This window comes from Ictidomys tridecemlineatus, chromosome 3, assembly GCF_052094955.1.
Source record: "Ictidomys tridecemlineatus isolate mIctTri1 chromosome 3, mIctTri1.hap1, whole genome shotgun sequence".
In the NCBI taxonomy this organism is placed as follows: domain Eukaryota; kingdom Metazoa; phylum Chordata; class Mammalia; order Rodentia; family Sciuridae; genus Ictidomys; species Ictidomys tridecemlineatus.
This window is the reverse complement of record NC_135479.1, coordinates 159,724,636-159,739,745: the sequence shown is the minus strand read 5'-3', so window position 1 is coordinate 159,739,745 and position 15,110 is coordinate 159,724,636. Positions and strand designations below refer to the sequence as shown.

The 15,110-nt window shown below is 35.3% G+C and overlaps 1 long non-coding RNA gene across 1 annotated transcript in view; it reads right to left on the bottom strand.

The window, feature by feature from the left end:
- Nucleotides 1–1,097: 1,097 nt before the first annotated feature.
- The window catches only part of LOC144376423 (uncharacterized), a 42,847-nt gene continuing 28,834 nt past the window's right edge, over nucleotides 1,098–15,110 (bottom strand). Inside the window, exon 2 of the long non-coding RNA XR_013436905.1 lies at nucleotides 1,098–1,271. This is a non-coding gene — a long non-coding RNA (uncharacterized LOC144376423). The remainder of the gene's footprint in view (nucleotides 1,272–15,110) is intronic.

The following is a 15,110-nucleotide window of genomic DNA, read 5'->3' as shown; positions in this document are numbered from 1 at the left end:
TAAATTTGTTTAGTAGAAAACTAATTCAAGAAATCTCAGACTACTTGTTTTAATAGCTTTTTTCCCCCAGTAAGAAATGTAATATATATCCACTATGGTAATTTAGAAAATAATGAAAAAATATGGACAAAAATTTCCACAATACTAATCCATATAAAATAAAATATTTATGTATTCAGCCTCTTTATTCCTTCTCCTGCCCTTTACCAAATCAGCGTTGACCATCTCTATTTTTAGGCTTCCAAGACCTACTGTAGCAGTGGATTTGCCCTATTCCCTGGGGTTCTTGCTAGGATGCTATTTTAATCCATTGGTGAGGCTACAACAAAGTATCTGAGACTAAGTAATTACTTACAACAGAAATTGATTTCTCTAATTTCAGGAGGATAGAAATCCAAGGTCAAAGTACCAGTGTTTAGAGGGGCAAACACTATGTCCTCACATGGCAGAGGGATTAGAAGGGCAAAGGGCTTAGCTAGTTCCTTTGAGCTCTTTGAATGGTCATGAGTCCCATTCATGAGGGTCCCAACCTCATGGCTTAATCAACTTCTAAACATACCAAACTTCTTAATACTATCACGTTGGCAATTGAGTTTTGACAGTGAATTTTGGGGGGGGGCATTCAAGGCTGCCACAGAGTTGATAAATACTGTGTCCTGATAAAGTTCCTCTACATAAATAAATTCTTTTTAGAGAAATGTTAAAATTCACTTCTCTACCAACTTTATGCTGAGTTTAACCATAGTCGCTTTCCTAACCACTAGGAAAGAAGATAGAGATATCTTAGGAGAACACACCCACCTATTGCCTTGCTGAGAAGGTGCCTTTCTGGCATCTTCCATGAGAGGAGGAGCACATAGCAATCCACAAAGTGCTGTCCAGACATATGAATTCATTGGAAAGCTCTTCCAGCATTTAAGAAGGAAAAATACCAAGCTTACTGGTTTTTAAACCTAATAGGAAAATATAAACACTTATCAGCTCATTATAGAAGATAAGCATAACTTTGATACCCAAATCTGACAGACATATTGCAAAAAAAGAAAATTATAAATGGAACTAACTTGTAAGGATTGGCAAATCAGACTCAAAAACTCAAGAATAAGGGATTTTATTCATTATAGGGTTACACGCATCTTAAGATATATAAGTCATGGAGCACAGGCAAAGTAGACAGAGGTCTTGAACAGTGTCCTGGACACCAAGGTCCTTCTTTCTTGAATTAGATGAACTTTTTGGCCAAGATGTAATGATATGAGCCTCATGACCTTCTGTAATATACATCATGTTAGTTAGGTTAGGATGCTTCTCTTTCTCATATCCAGGTGTTAATGTAACTTATACAATAAACAGTCCTATATCAGGGATATTCTGTGAAAACAATTTATAGATAAAATTTTACCTTCTAGGAATTAACATTACAGTATTTTCATGAAATCTGTTATCAATATGTGTACAAGAAGATTCACCTACGTTGCCTGCCTTTTTTCTTTCCTTAAACATTCCCCAAGATGTCTCTCAGAGAGAAATTAATCAGAGGCTAGCTGCTTAATTCTTTTTCTACTCAGAGGCCAATAAAGATCACAAATCTCGATGCTCAGATACTAAACAAAACATTATCAAATGAAATGTGCAGTAAAGAGACAAATACACCATGAAGCTGGTTTAACATTTGAAAAAATTAATTCACAGAATAAGAAAAACATATAATAACCTCAGTAGATGAAGAGAAAGCCAATAAGTCAACAATCATTAACAATATAAATTATCAGCAAACTACAAACAGAAGGGAACCTTTCTAACCTGATAAGGTTATTAACCTACTAAAAACCTACAGATAGCCAGGCACAGAGTAACATGCCTATAATCCTAGCAACATAGGAGGCTAAGGCAGGAGAATCAAGTTTGAAGCTAGCCTGGACAATTGAGTAAGACTGTGTCTCAAAATAAAAGTGCCTGAGGGTATGGCTCATTGGTAAAGCACTCTTGGGTGCATTCACAATACCACAAGAGAAAAGGTAAAATAAAGAATCTTCCCGCCAACCCCATATTGAGATTAAGATGAGTATGTTCGGGCTGGGGATGTGGCTCAAGCGGTAGCGCGCTCGCTTAGCATGCGTGCGGCCCGGGTTCGATCCTCAGCACCACATACCAACAAAGATGTTGTGTCCGCCGAGAACTAAAAAATAAATATTAAAAAATTCTCTCTCTATCTCTCTCTCCTCTCTCACTCTCTCTTAAAAAAAAAAAAAAAAAAAAGATGAGTATGTTCATTCTTATCACCTTCCTTCAGCGTTTCTTGATGTCCTAACCAGGGCAATAAAGAAGTGAGGTGAGAGAAAAAGCAGGAATTATTATGAATGATTATGAATGTAGAAACTCCAAAATATTCTTCAAACCACAAGAATGACTGTATAAATTTAGCAAGGTCAGAATATCATATTATTGAACATCCTTACATTGGATACATTGAACAAATTCAAATATATGATATTTGCAATAGTGTCAAAAACAGCATACTTAAGAGTAAACCTATTGTAAGATTTACATTTTTTTTCTACACTGGAAACCAGAAAATATTAGAGACATTAAAGAAGATTTAAATAAATAGGTGTATAAACAATGTTAATGGATGGATCAATATTCTTGAAGTTACTTCTCTATTTATAGACAGAGACAATGTAATCCCAATCAAAATACCAGGAAACTTTTTTAAAGGATATTTATAAACTCAATATAAAATGTATATGGAAATAAAAACCTACAAAGGCCAAGCCAGTCTTGAGTAAGTACAATAGGGCTTACTAACTCCAGGTATCATGACCCATCACAAAGCTACGGAAATTGACACCATGTAGTCTTGGTACAATGATATAATAATAGACTAATGGAATAAACTAGAGAAATAAAAGTGGGCATTTTTCTCTACAGGCAAACACTTTGTTCCTTTAGAACCTATCCCCTGCCCAAGCTCACTCCCCCACTCAAACTAAATTGTAAGCAGAATGTCTTGGGAAAAAGAAGCCACAAAAGAGCCACCAAAAGAAACATGCAAAAGAAAAGTTAGTTATTGGCTCTTTAGTTTCAAGGACCAAAATCATGACATTCAAATTCAGTGTTGGAAAAATATTTGTCTAGCGAATTTTCTCCAAGCCCTACTCCTCCAAACTCACTCAGAGGAGAAAAAAAGAAAAGAAAAATCTTAGCATTAAGTTAGAAAAATGTAAAGTATGATTGGAAAGAAAAACAGGAAAGTCGATTACTGTTTAAAGTTCCTGACAAGGAGTTCAATATTGAAAAATAGAATGTAAAAGAAACCCCAGGAAAATGTGCATTATCTAAGAATGGAGAGACTCATGCCCTGGCTCCTGTCTGATTAGCGAAAGTGGCTTTGACACTCTGGCAGTGAATACTGAAGTAGAAACATAAGCACTGACTGCCCAGGGACTTTTTAATCACCTCTTAATCACCATGTGGTTGGGGGAGGGAAGTCAAGAAAATGTTTTCTTGGTATAGTTAAGAACATAAAGAAATTATCCTAACAGCTGACAGACCCAAGAGACTCTTTGCAGAGATGCAGTGTGAACCCTTTGTCGGGGTCCTAGAATGCATTGGATGCCAGCACGGAGAGGAATACTAGTGAATTCCAGAAAGGACCCTGTTCATCTCAGTTGATGCCAATGATGCCAACCAAGAAATCAGATGCCATGATATCACCTCGTTTGCTGGAGCTTAGGTACAAACCTAGGTAGAAGAGAACTATGGTATGAATGTTTATGTTCCCACACCCACTAGATTCATCTGTTGAAATTCTGAGCCCCATAGTGACAGTCTTAGAAAGTGAGCCCTTTTGGAGATTTGTATAGTTGCCTGAGGTGTTTTTTTTTTTTTTTAATAACTACACAAATTCCCTTCCACCATGGAAGAACTCAATGGAAAAAACAGTTGTTCATGAACATTAAGTGAGCTTACAGACAAAGAATTTGCCAGCATTTTGATCTAGATTTCTCAGGCTCCAAAAGTATGAGAAATGAATTTCTGTTATTTATAATCTACCCAGTATACAGGTTTTGTTATAATATTTTCAGGAAACTAAGAGAAAGAGAAAATATTGTGTTGATTTGTTTAAAATGTAATGACTACATTTATCTGGAAAATATCTAAGATTAAGGATCTGGGAGTATGTGTGTGTGTTTCCCACTAGGTAGAATGAGAACTTAAGAAATAAATTCAGTTATGGAAAAATAAAGCCAGTTTTCCTACACCTGAGTATTTGACTTATGTCAAATTGACTTAAGTCAACTTATGGCAACACCAAAGTTTCAGGCAGGAATGATAGACAGATATTGAAGGGCAGGTGAGCCAGGAGCAAACCATCTATACGCAGTTCTTTTTACAGAGCCTTTAAGGTACTATACAATTGTGGAGATATTTATCAAATTGTGTTCTGTGGAAAGTTAGCTCATAGGATATTAAAAGAGAAACAAAATTGGAAAGTTTCTTCACTGCCAGATTCTCAGTTATTCACATGTGAATGTTTCCTGTACCTTTTCCAAAGACATGTTGTGATCTGTCCCTTTATGTGGTAGCTTTATGAAGAGTGGCCCAGATCCCCCTTCAAAGAGGGACTTGCTCCCCATTTGCTAGGTGAACTGTTAGCAAGCAAGGTGCAGCTGTCAAACCTTTTCCAGAATTTCCAGAGAATCACATTCTAAGGTCACACTCCTTGGCAAGGTGGTCCATATCCAGTGATTGATCCCTGCTCAGTGTTTTCCTCTGAAGGCCATTCTAACCCCAGAGCTTCCTGTGGTGTTTGGCATTGTTACTAGACCTGCATTACAACCTAGCTTCTCACTCCACCAAATCCTGCTCTTCCCTTGTTTACAAGTGTTTACCCAAAGGGCACTTTTTTTTTTCACTTTCATAACTGCAGATTGAACCCAGGACCTTGTGCATGTTAGACAAGTACTCTGCCACTGAACTATACCCCTATCCCTAAAAGGCATTTTTAATAAACATCCAGAAGATTAAACTATATCTCAGAGTTTCAGTCTGAGAGCCCCCATTTCCTGATGCTGTTTGCCAGCAAAAGCCTTTTCACATTGAGTACTCAACAATCATAGCATTTAAGATTCACATTCTGACTGCCAGAAAGTGCAGATATGAGAACTGGGCTAAGTCTTTATGTGGGGAATGGGGTCCAGGCCTTGAATTGCTGCCCATGGATTGCTTTGAAATTTGAAACCAGCCCAATTTTGAGATGTGACTCTCCAGTGCTCATGGTACCTTACCTATTGAGGTAGATGAGAATTAAATATGATATGATCTGTGCAAATTTTTTTTCTGAAAAAAATGTTTAAATCTCTAAAGTTATCAGTGGTTGGATAAAAGGCATTCTTTGCTAACAAATAAAAATATTTTGCATTTCACTGCTGCCTTTGAAAATGTAGTAGAAAAAGAAAAGGGAAAGTATGATGAAAGTCTTTGAAAATCTGTTTCCAAGAAATAAAAACTGTGCAGTAGGAATCCCACAAAAATAAAAAAAAAATAAAAAATAAAAATCCTCAAAACTGAGAGATCTATCCAAAAAAGTTCAGTGGATTATAATACACTTAACTATTTAACTTACAAAAATATTTGTACTTGGCAAGCCAATAGCAACAAATAATTTCAAGATGTGACTCTATTACAAAAAAAAAAAAACTGGATTGAATTTTTTTGACTCTTTGAAATAATCCTATTTTTATTTTGATGTTGCATTGAAACAAGACTTGAAAGACTTAACACCTAAATGATCAGAGATGATGAGCTATCAGACTGCCTGATCAGCACAGAGCAATTTCCAAATGAGCTGAGATGCATGCAGCCTCTACAAATTTGGCTTGGGGAGGACCTGGCTTCAGTTCACTTGAATAAGCTACTGTCTATGGCTCACAAGGGTCCCGTTCTTAATGAGGTGGTGCATAGCAGCAACACACTGTGAATCCAAATAGCAGATGGCAATGCTGTGGAGTAGGCTGGCAGTCTGATGTCTAGCCACCAACTGGCAACAATCATTATTAAACTGATTCATGTGCCCAGGGAAAATCTTCATAAGAGTCTCAGCAAATGTGAGCAGCAAGAAGCAAATGATCTATTATTCTTAGCTACTCCGGACACTACGTATATTCTTAAAAATATGATTACCTGGGGCTGGGATTGTGGCTCAGCGGTAGAGCACTCGCCTAGCAGGAGCAAGACCCGGGTTCGATCCTCAGCACCACATAAAAAATAAAGGCATTGTGTTGTGTCCATCTACACCTAAAAATAAATATTTTTTAAAAATATGATTACCTGAGGCCATCTGCATGAATAAATGGCATGATGTGTTAACTGGAAGTCCCATTCCTTTACAATATACTCATATAAATATTGAAATACAATAGCTTCTCTATCTAGTGAATAGCTTTTACTTGAAGGAAGTGGCCACACAACATTTACCCCTATGAACCTGTGGCAAATATTTAATGAGAAGCATGCACTCCCAGATTCTTTAAATAAAAGTTCTGTGTAAATCATGGATCTAATAACTGACTACATTTTGCCTGAATATAATGAATCAGTGATCTAAATTGTTCATGGTCCATCCACCTGAGGCAGGTAGCTGGTCCCTGGGTGAAAAGCTTGTTATAATCACACTTGGTTAGAAAAGCAGATTAACAGAACCTGTACTCATGTAGGAACTTCTCCACAGAAAAAGCAATCTTGAAGGTATTCATTTTGATTCGTGTTTACAAATCAAAACTACTAAGTAAATAGGAGTTTTTAAAATTTTCAAATGTTGAAAAGATTTGTTATTTGTAACCAAGAAATTCAATTTCTATGTCTCTATATATTAATTAAGAAGCTTTAAGATAAAGCTTATTCATTCATTTACAAATTACTTGCACTTAATGTTTTTTTTTAAATCCTAGCTATTCTCTAGGCATTAAATTTCTTCCTGAAATAAAGATACTAGGCTTGCATGATGTGCTTATAATGACAAGGAGGAAACACCATACACAAATATCAAGTTTCCAACATATTTAAATCATATATTTAGTTATATATTCTTTAAAAGGTAATTTTTAAATGGAAGCATAATTTAAACCTTTTTCAAAGAAGTCTTAAAATCACTATGAATGGATTCTCTTTGGCATTATCAATTTGACACACTAATCCAAGCTGAAGTTTATTTTACAGTGTCTAAAGAGAGTGCTTATATCCTTTCTTCAAATATTAGGGTGATTCCCTTCCAAAATTAGCCACCTAGCCCTGAAAATAAAGCTCAAAAGCAAACTCAAACACTGTGACTCAAATCTCTCAATAGTCTCCCCAAACAAGAAATTGGATGCTAGAACCCATCATATACTTTAACATTTGAGACCAAGAAAACAAATCAATGAGAGATATAATTGTTGTTTGTCTCCTGGTTACTTTACAAGAAATAAGTTAAACCAATATCAGAAGATAAGATATCCGCATCTTGTTTTCCATGGGAAATTAAGTGCCATGTGCTAAAAGAAAGTCTGAAAATTACTGCACATGAATTCTTTCAAAGGCTAGAAGCTCTCAAAATATTGAACAATATATTAGACCACCAATAAATCTATGTTTTATGAAATACTAGATATTAGGAAAATAGGCAGGGTGGTAAACGTTTGTCTGGCACATTAGGCTGTACTCAGTGGTGAGTATAAAAGAAAACCAGCCATGGGCAGGCTAGTTTAAAAGGCGTGCTTCCAGGTATCCTGATGCAATGATAAAGACTTGAAGGTAAGTAGGTACAGTGATAACAGTTCTGCAGATGCTCAGTTTGAGTCAGTCAGTCATACAATTGGGAGGTGAGTATTATTTTTGACAACAGAATTCTAGTGATCATGAGCTAGAGATGCTGGAACCAAGTTTTTTTTTTTTTCTCTTTTCCCACTCCTTACAAAAAGTCAGTATCTTATCACCTTAGAATCATATCTTACTTCCAAAACAGTCACAAAACATAGTCCATTATTATTTTATTGCAATGGATCCACATGATTATATTAGATTGTGATTGTATACATATGGCAGACTCAGATGACCATAATTATTGCATAGTCTTTTATATAGCTTAAGGAGTACAAATAATCAGTCCTTGCCCACAGTAAATATGGTCTTTAGTTTTGCCCACTTCTCTGTATGTTTTATTTCTATTCTACTTTAAATAGGATAAAATATATCTCAGCAATGAGATAAAAAACAGAATAATTGCTTTGTATTTTTACCCTGATCATAAGCAAAATTTCTGTTTGATGTCAATAAATACTTAGATAAACGAACCCTGCTGCAATCAGGAAATTGCTCAGCTCTCTTATCACATGCCACACATTTCCACCTATTCTTTCTTAAAATAGAGAAAGTTAATAATCAAGAGATGTGAAATGTATTAAATGTCTTCATAATTGCTTTCTTCTGTCTCTTAGGTAAATGCTAGTATGAGAGTCTGTAATCTTCATGACTGGTGCAGATGGCAGAACACAATTTGCTGATACTGTCTTCTCAGGCTATTAAGCTCTGCCCAACCTTTTGAGTATATTGAATTATAAGATCATGTTCTCTCCATTTCAAGAACTTGGTAGTGTCACAGCCCAACAGCTTGAGAAAATAACATTATTTTTAGAAGAGAAGTAAAAAGAAGAAATGGCATCAAAGAAACTATCCAAGGCCTTATACTGGAAATGGTATATATGTGTCCCCATGGCTCAACATTTTGTCAATGTGAGAAAAGCAGCACAAAGAATATCATTGAGATTTATTTATTGAGTTATTTAGTTCTCCTTTTAAGGATCCCTGCTATTTAAGTTAATAACCATAAAAAAATTCTGTTGTTCTCATAAATGAATGATTTCCTCTGGTAAGTTTCCCCTGCCTTGTTCACAATGAAAATCCACATTGGGAGAATTTAGAAAATGAAAAGCATGAAAGGAGAAGTCTGGGCATTTCATTAAAGAATATTTAATCAAAACCACAAAGGAGTGCATTACACAGTTTATGAATACAGACAAGTGGAAAATTCTGGAGAGTGGTCTTTGGTGCCAGTACCCTTTTAGAAGGAGAAATTCATGAGCAAAATCTTTGTAACCTGCTGACTGTTTCCGGTGTGAGTAGGAGGGAGAGAGTAAAGCAGCCTCCAAATAAATGTCAGTTGTCCTAGCACCTGGAACTCCACTGGCTTAACCAGATCTTAAATGCAAACTATAAATCTCACTACTGAACCTGAAAGGGGTGTTCAATGTATGATTCTTGAAAGAAATCCCTCTTAGGAAGTGTTCCTTGCTACCAGTTTGTTCTGACATCTTCCTCTGTACCCCTTTCCTGCCTCAGTACGAAGCAAGGTTGCACTAACCCAAGGCACTGATGTCCCTGCTTGGTTCCTATCAGAGCATAGGCTCCATGTGACACAAACATGGACTTCAAGATTTAGGTGGCTCAAACCTAATGTGAGACTATGAGGACTGATCACTACTCGATATTTTGGAACTTTATGTGAGTATATTCTTCATAAGTTTGTTTTCATCAATTTTCAGTTTCATTTGCTATTATATTTCCTATTTTCCAAATATAGCCTCAAGTAAGCCTAAGAAGAGTCTATAGAATATTTTAAAATAGCACTACCTTCAAAAAGCAGTATATGACTTCAAAGCAGGTCTTATCCACAGTCTATTATGGAGAATGCTGAAGTGGGCAGAATATTCCATGCTTGTATAAATAATTATATATAAATGGATTCTATGGTCATGTATAACTAAAATGAACCAATGAAAACAAAGTAAAGCACAAAAAATGGATGAACATGAAAACCTTCATAATTTCTCTCAATGACATGTTATAACACATTCTTCATGATTGCATATGAAGGTTTTAGAAGCATGACAAAAGCAATTGATTATCTAAAGTTAGTTCTCTTGCAGAAAAGACTCCAGCTTCTCCTCAAAGTAAAACTGGCCAATAACTAAATTGTTTTATAAAGACCTAAAGTCTTTGGTCTGAATTCAGCCACAATGGATCCTAAGCATTCAGCACAGAAAACATTTCCCAAAAGATGTACATAATCCTACTGGGGAGTGGGAAGGAGGGACAAGTAACCCATTTTATAGAACTTTTAAAATTAAACATTTTATTCTGAGAAAATTGTAGGTTCACATACAGTTGTTAAAGAAAAGAATTCAGAGGGACTCTACCTCTACATATCACTTATCAAGTTTTCCAATTTGGAGGGACTTTAAACCTTGGTGTTGTCTATACAATATGAGCCATCAATGGAGTTGTAAGGAGGCAACCCAGGCTCCAGAAGACCTCTCCATTTTCACTGTACTAAATATGAACAGAGATTATGTTTATTAAATCATAACTAATGGTTCCAGGTGCAATACTATTAATAAGTAGTTTGGCCGCAATGCATTCTACTGAAAAAGGAAAAAAAATGAAAAATAAACTCACCAGAATAGCAGATTCAAGACAGCAGTCCCTAGGAACTTATATTTCTTTCTAAAATTTGAATCAAATGATTTGGGGGGGCTTTGGTGATATCAATTAAAATGACTTGGCTATAAATGTTGCATTACCTGCTGCTGGGAATATTCCCTGTGAAAACATTTTATGATTGAAGATCATCAGGCAGATAATTTATTAGAGGAACCCTTGACATCAACGCTTGTACAGTGAAGAAAAGGATGGAGGGAAGGAAAAGAGGCAGTGTTGGACAATGAAGGAAACTGAGCTGTGTATGGGCCTCAGCCAACACCAAAACACCCTCACAGTTACTTTACATTGTGATGAGGATGAAAGACCTTTACACTGTTGCATTGACCAGTTATTGAGTATAAACTACTTACTGTAAGGGAATGTGATCCTGGTCTGGGAACCTCTTCCCAGCCAAAGGCATTTATAAAAAGAACCAAGAGTTTCTCATTTACAGAAAGAGCTGAGTTTTTCAGTCTGTTGCACTTTTAGAAACTGTAAGAATAAATACCTCCATTCCGGACAACACATAACAGCATTCACCCTAGTATATCCCTTGAGCTGCTCAGGTCAATTACTTCCTGTATGTTCTTACTTGGAGCCACCAGACTTAGAGTTATGACAGATTTCTACTGTGTCAGACCTACAGAAGATTAGAGTTATGATAGATTTCTACTGCATCAGACCTACAGAAGATTAGTGGTATGAATAAAGCCTATGCCACAAAATTATAGCCCATTAGAGTTATAATTAATGTAATTAATATTCATTATCTCCATCTTCTCCTCTGTGGATTCCCCTCATAGTCCCCTCTTTTCTTCCATGGCTATTACCTCTATGTCTTTTCTGTAAGTACTGGAGTGGCCAATGATACAGGCTGTCTGACATCAGTTAGCTAAGTTGTTTTATCTACTTGGTTGTTTAGTGCCTTCTCCATAGTTGTATACTCTGGTATTATCAGTATGTGACACAAAAGTGTACATATTTTGTTTCCACTTCCCTAGATCTACATACATACCTCCAGCAAGGACTCTATCATCTATATTCCATTCTTTCTCTAAGCCCGTAAGCATCCAACCAAGACACTTACTGCTGCTTATAAATATCTATATTCTAAGGTTGGGCCACTTCTCTTTCCTCTTAAGGTGGATGAACACACTATTAGAGTGAGTTTTGCTTCACCATTGCCTCTTTGAAGGCTACTTCTTTCTCAAAAGCAACAGTAACATTTACAAGGATAATTTTTCGCCTAACAAATATATTGAGCCACATTTTTAATGAACCAAGTTCAGCTATTTTCCTTCTCCAAATCTCCATGTAACCACAATTAAAAGTAGTATGAGAGGCTACAGTGCAAATGTGAATGACATGGCGGATAGAGGTGGGGCGGAGTAAAGTTAAAGGGGGAGCAGCAGAGGGGGATCTGGGTCATCTGTATAAGACCTAGCTTCACTTTTGTCCTCTGCCATTACTCAAGTCTGATGCCAGATGTTTGAACTCCATATTACAATGGATTCTCGATGCACCTCCTCATCTTAATCACACATCTAGCTAGGGGGAAGCTGTGCCCAAGTGGGTTTTTGATAACCCCTGGTGAGGCCTGCCATCTCTACTAGTTTTCAGTTGCCAAAAAGGGAAACCTTTTCAAAAAGCACACAGTTCTCTGTAGATCTTTGCTTCATTTGTGTTTCTCCTGCTGAGAATAACCACACTCCACCTGGCATTCCCCCTCCACAGACACCTCAAACACAGGCACAGGCCCATGAGGCAGAACTGCCTGTGCTGCAGCTTGGCCCTGCTGCCAATGTCTCCTGCCCTGAGCCCATTTATTATTTGCCACTTTTCATGTCATACTTCACAGGAGCAGAGCAGTTTATGTGTCTTTTATAACCACCTCAAAGGTTATTATAAAGATTGAAATGTTTAAATATGAATAAAGTCTTTTTTGTGAGCTGTAAATCAGTGTATGGACATATATATATAATTTAGTGATCATGTTAATTCAATATTAGCATCATAACTTATTAGTATATATCTTTCTGAGTTTAAAGTGGCATGTGAAGTTTTACTCTTCATTATAATTGTGATTAATAATAGTGCTAGATGGCCACATATGCTTCACCCAACACATCCTCTACATGACTCAGAGTCTAGAGCTTAGTAGTTACTCATTAAATGCTTGCTGATGCATTAATGAATTCTGCACTTATCAAAATCAATAATATTAATAATAAATCCACACGTATAATTAAGTTTACCACCTGTAGAATCTATATGAGCCAATGTGACAATATACTTATTGATCAATAGAGACTTGGTATTATGGAGACATAACATTTGGGAGCTGGAAACATGGAAATAAGGGCTGTAATATGGACAGTAACATGTTTGAACTTAGGTCCAATTATTTAGCACAACTGTGTGAGAATCCAAACCTCTTAAGACAGCATTCCTTCCATTGCACTATTCCTGTGCCACAACTTCATTATGCTCTTTCTCTACAAAAGTAAAACATTTTCTGGCACAACACAACATCTTAAAGAAATTTCCCTACAAAAAAAGTCAATTTAAGACTTACTAATGTAAGTTTCACTTCTGGAATATGATGCAAGGAAGACTCTCAACGGGGATATTGGCATAAAAGAGGTAAGAAAAAAAGTTTTAAGAATTTCCATCACTTTCCTGTGTTACATATTTCCTGTGTTACTTATTATTTATAATTTCAGATATCATTCTGGATTTCAAAGCAGTATCCAGAAAAACAAAGAAACTTATTAATTCATTTGTCTTTCTTCTTTCCAATTTCATTTGTTTTTGTTTTTTTAATTTTTGTTCTAAACATGTATTCAATTACTTTATATTGCATATAACTTGTTTTTTCAGTTTCCAAAGAATGTTTAACAACACACATATATCTAATGTCTGATTTGAATTTATCAGAAAAAAAATCATCACAATCATTTTTATATTTTACCAAAAAAACTTTTCAAAATACTGCAAGATGAAAAAAATCAAAATTTCATATTTAAATATCAGATTTCTAAAAAATATACTCTTGGTGATTATTTAGACACACCAATTGGCAATATCAGCAAACATATTCACCGTATATAAAAACAGTAATATGAAGTCATAATTCCTTAACACAATAGCAATGAAAGGAAAGTGAATAACCAGAAAACTTAAAATGTACAAATTTCAGGTTGTCAAAACAACACAAAATTTATAATCAAGATATTTTTTATAACTTTTGAAATTCAAAAAAAAAGGCAAGATATGGGGTTGGGGACATAGCTCAGTTGGTAGAGTACTTGCCGCTCATGCACAAGGCTCTGGGTTTGATATCCAACACCACCAAAAATAAAAAAAAATTTAAAAAGGCAAGTTATTGACAATGATCAAAAAGATGATTTGCTGAAGTTCCTTTACCAAGAGGAGAAGTGAAAAAAAACTAAGTTAAACAAAGACCTGTAAATAATAATGAGGCAGGAGAACTTTTAGAGATGACCTCAAAACATAAATTTTTGGCTTGTAAAATCATAAATAATGTTATATTGGGGATAGACAAATAATAGCTATCAATATAATTCTTTAAATAATCACATTACAGAGCTTCCCCAAAATGTATCTAATGTATCTTGGCTTATGTTCCAGAATCGTAGGGATCATTAACTTAATATGCTAAAGTACAAGTCTTAAGAAGCAATTGGTTCTTTTCTATATTCACATTGGAGACTATCTTCTGAGTTTTTATTTTTGATTCAGGAAGTAATAACATCCTCCTATTTTCTATGTAATATGATATTGGATTAATATTAAGGTAATATATTCAGCATTGAAATTATAGGCATGAATGCTATTGTCCTCCTCACAATTAGTTGTTTTTCTGTTTAAGAAATTAAAGAATAAATCTTTTCAAATGGAACCAGATCTAGAATAAAATGTTATTGTCCTCATTCCAGTTATTTATTTTTCTGTTTAAGAAATTAAAGAATAAATCTTTTCAAGTAGAACCTGGTCTATAATGAACAACACTAGTCTAGAAGCATGATTAAAATGGAGAGATTTTGCTGCTCATGCTGTCAAAAGAGCAAGTGAATATTTTGGTCAAAGTATCCTTTAATTTGTACTCATAGAAATGTGACATTCTTACTTTTAATAAATTGTTTTTTTAAAGCAAAGAGACCTCTTCATTTACTCAGTGAAATTAGAAAAAGATAGTTTATGATCTTGATGTTCCACTCAGGCATTCTGAGAGGAAAAATGACAGAATTCCCAGCTACTTTAAAAAAAATCACCATCCTTTATGTCTCCACAACTAATTACTAAGTGACAATCAAAACTGTCAGCAGGACAACAAAGCCACACAATTACACTGGAGGATATACTGTCAAATGTCATTCTAAACTTATGAAATTGTATAGTTTTACAGTCCTCTTATGAAAATATCAAAAAGTGCCAACCATAGCCTTTCCTCTGAGTGGTGCATTTAACAAATTCTCATTCTTACTTCATTCACCTTTTATTCTTACAACACTGGATAAAAGTCTTGGAGTCTAATTTTTGCCTTTTCATTTTTTGAGAAAAAGATGTGT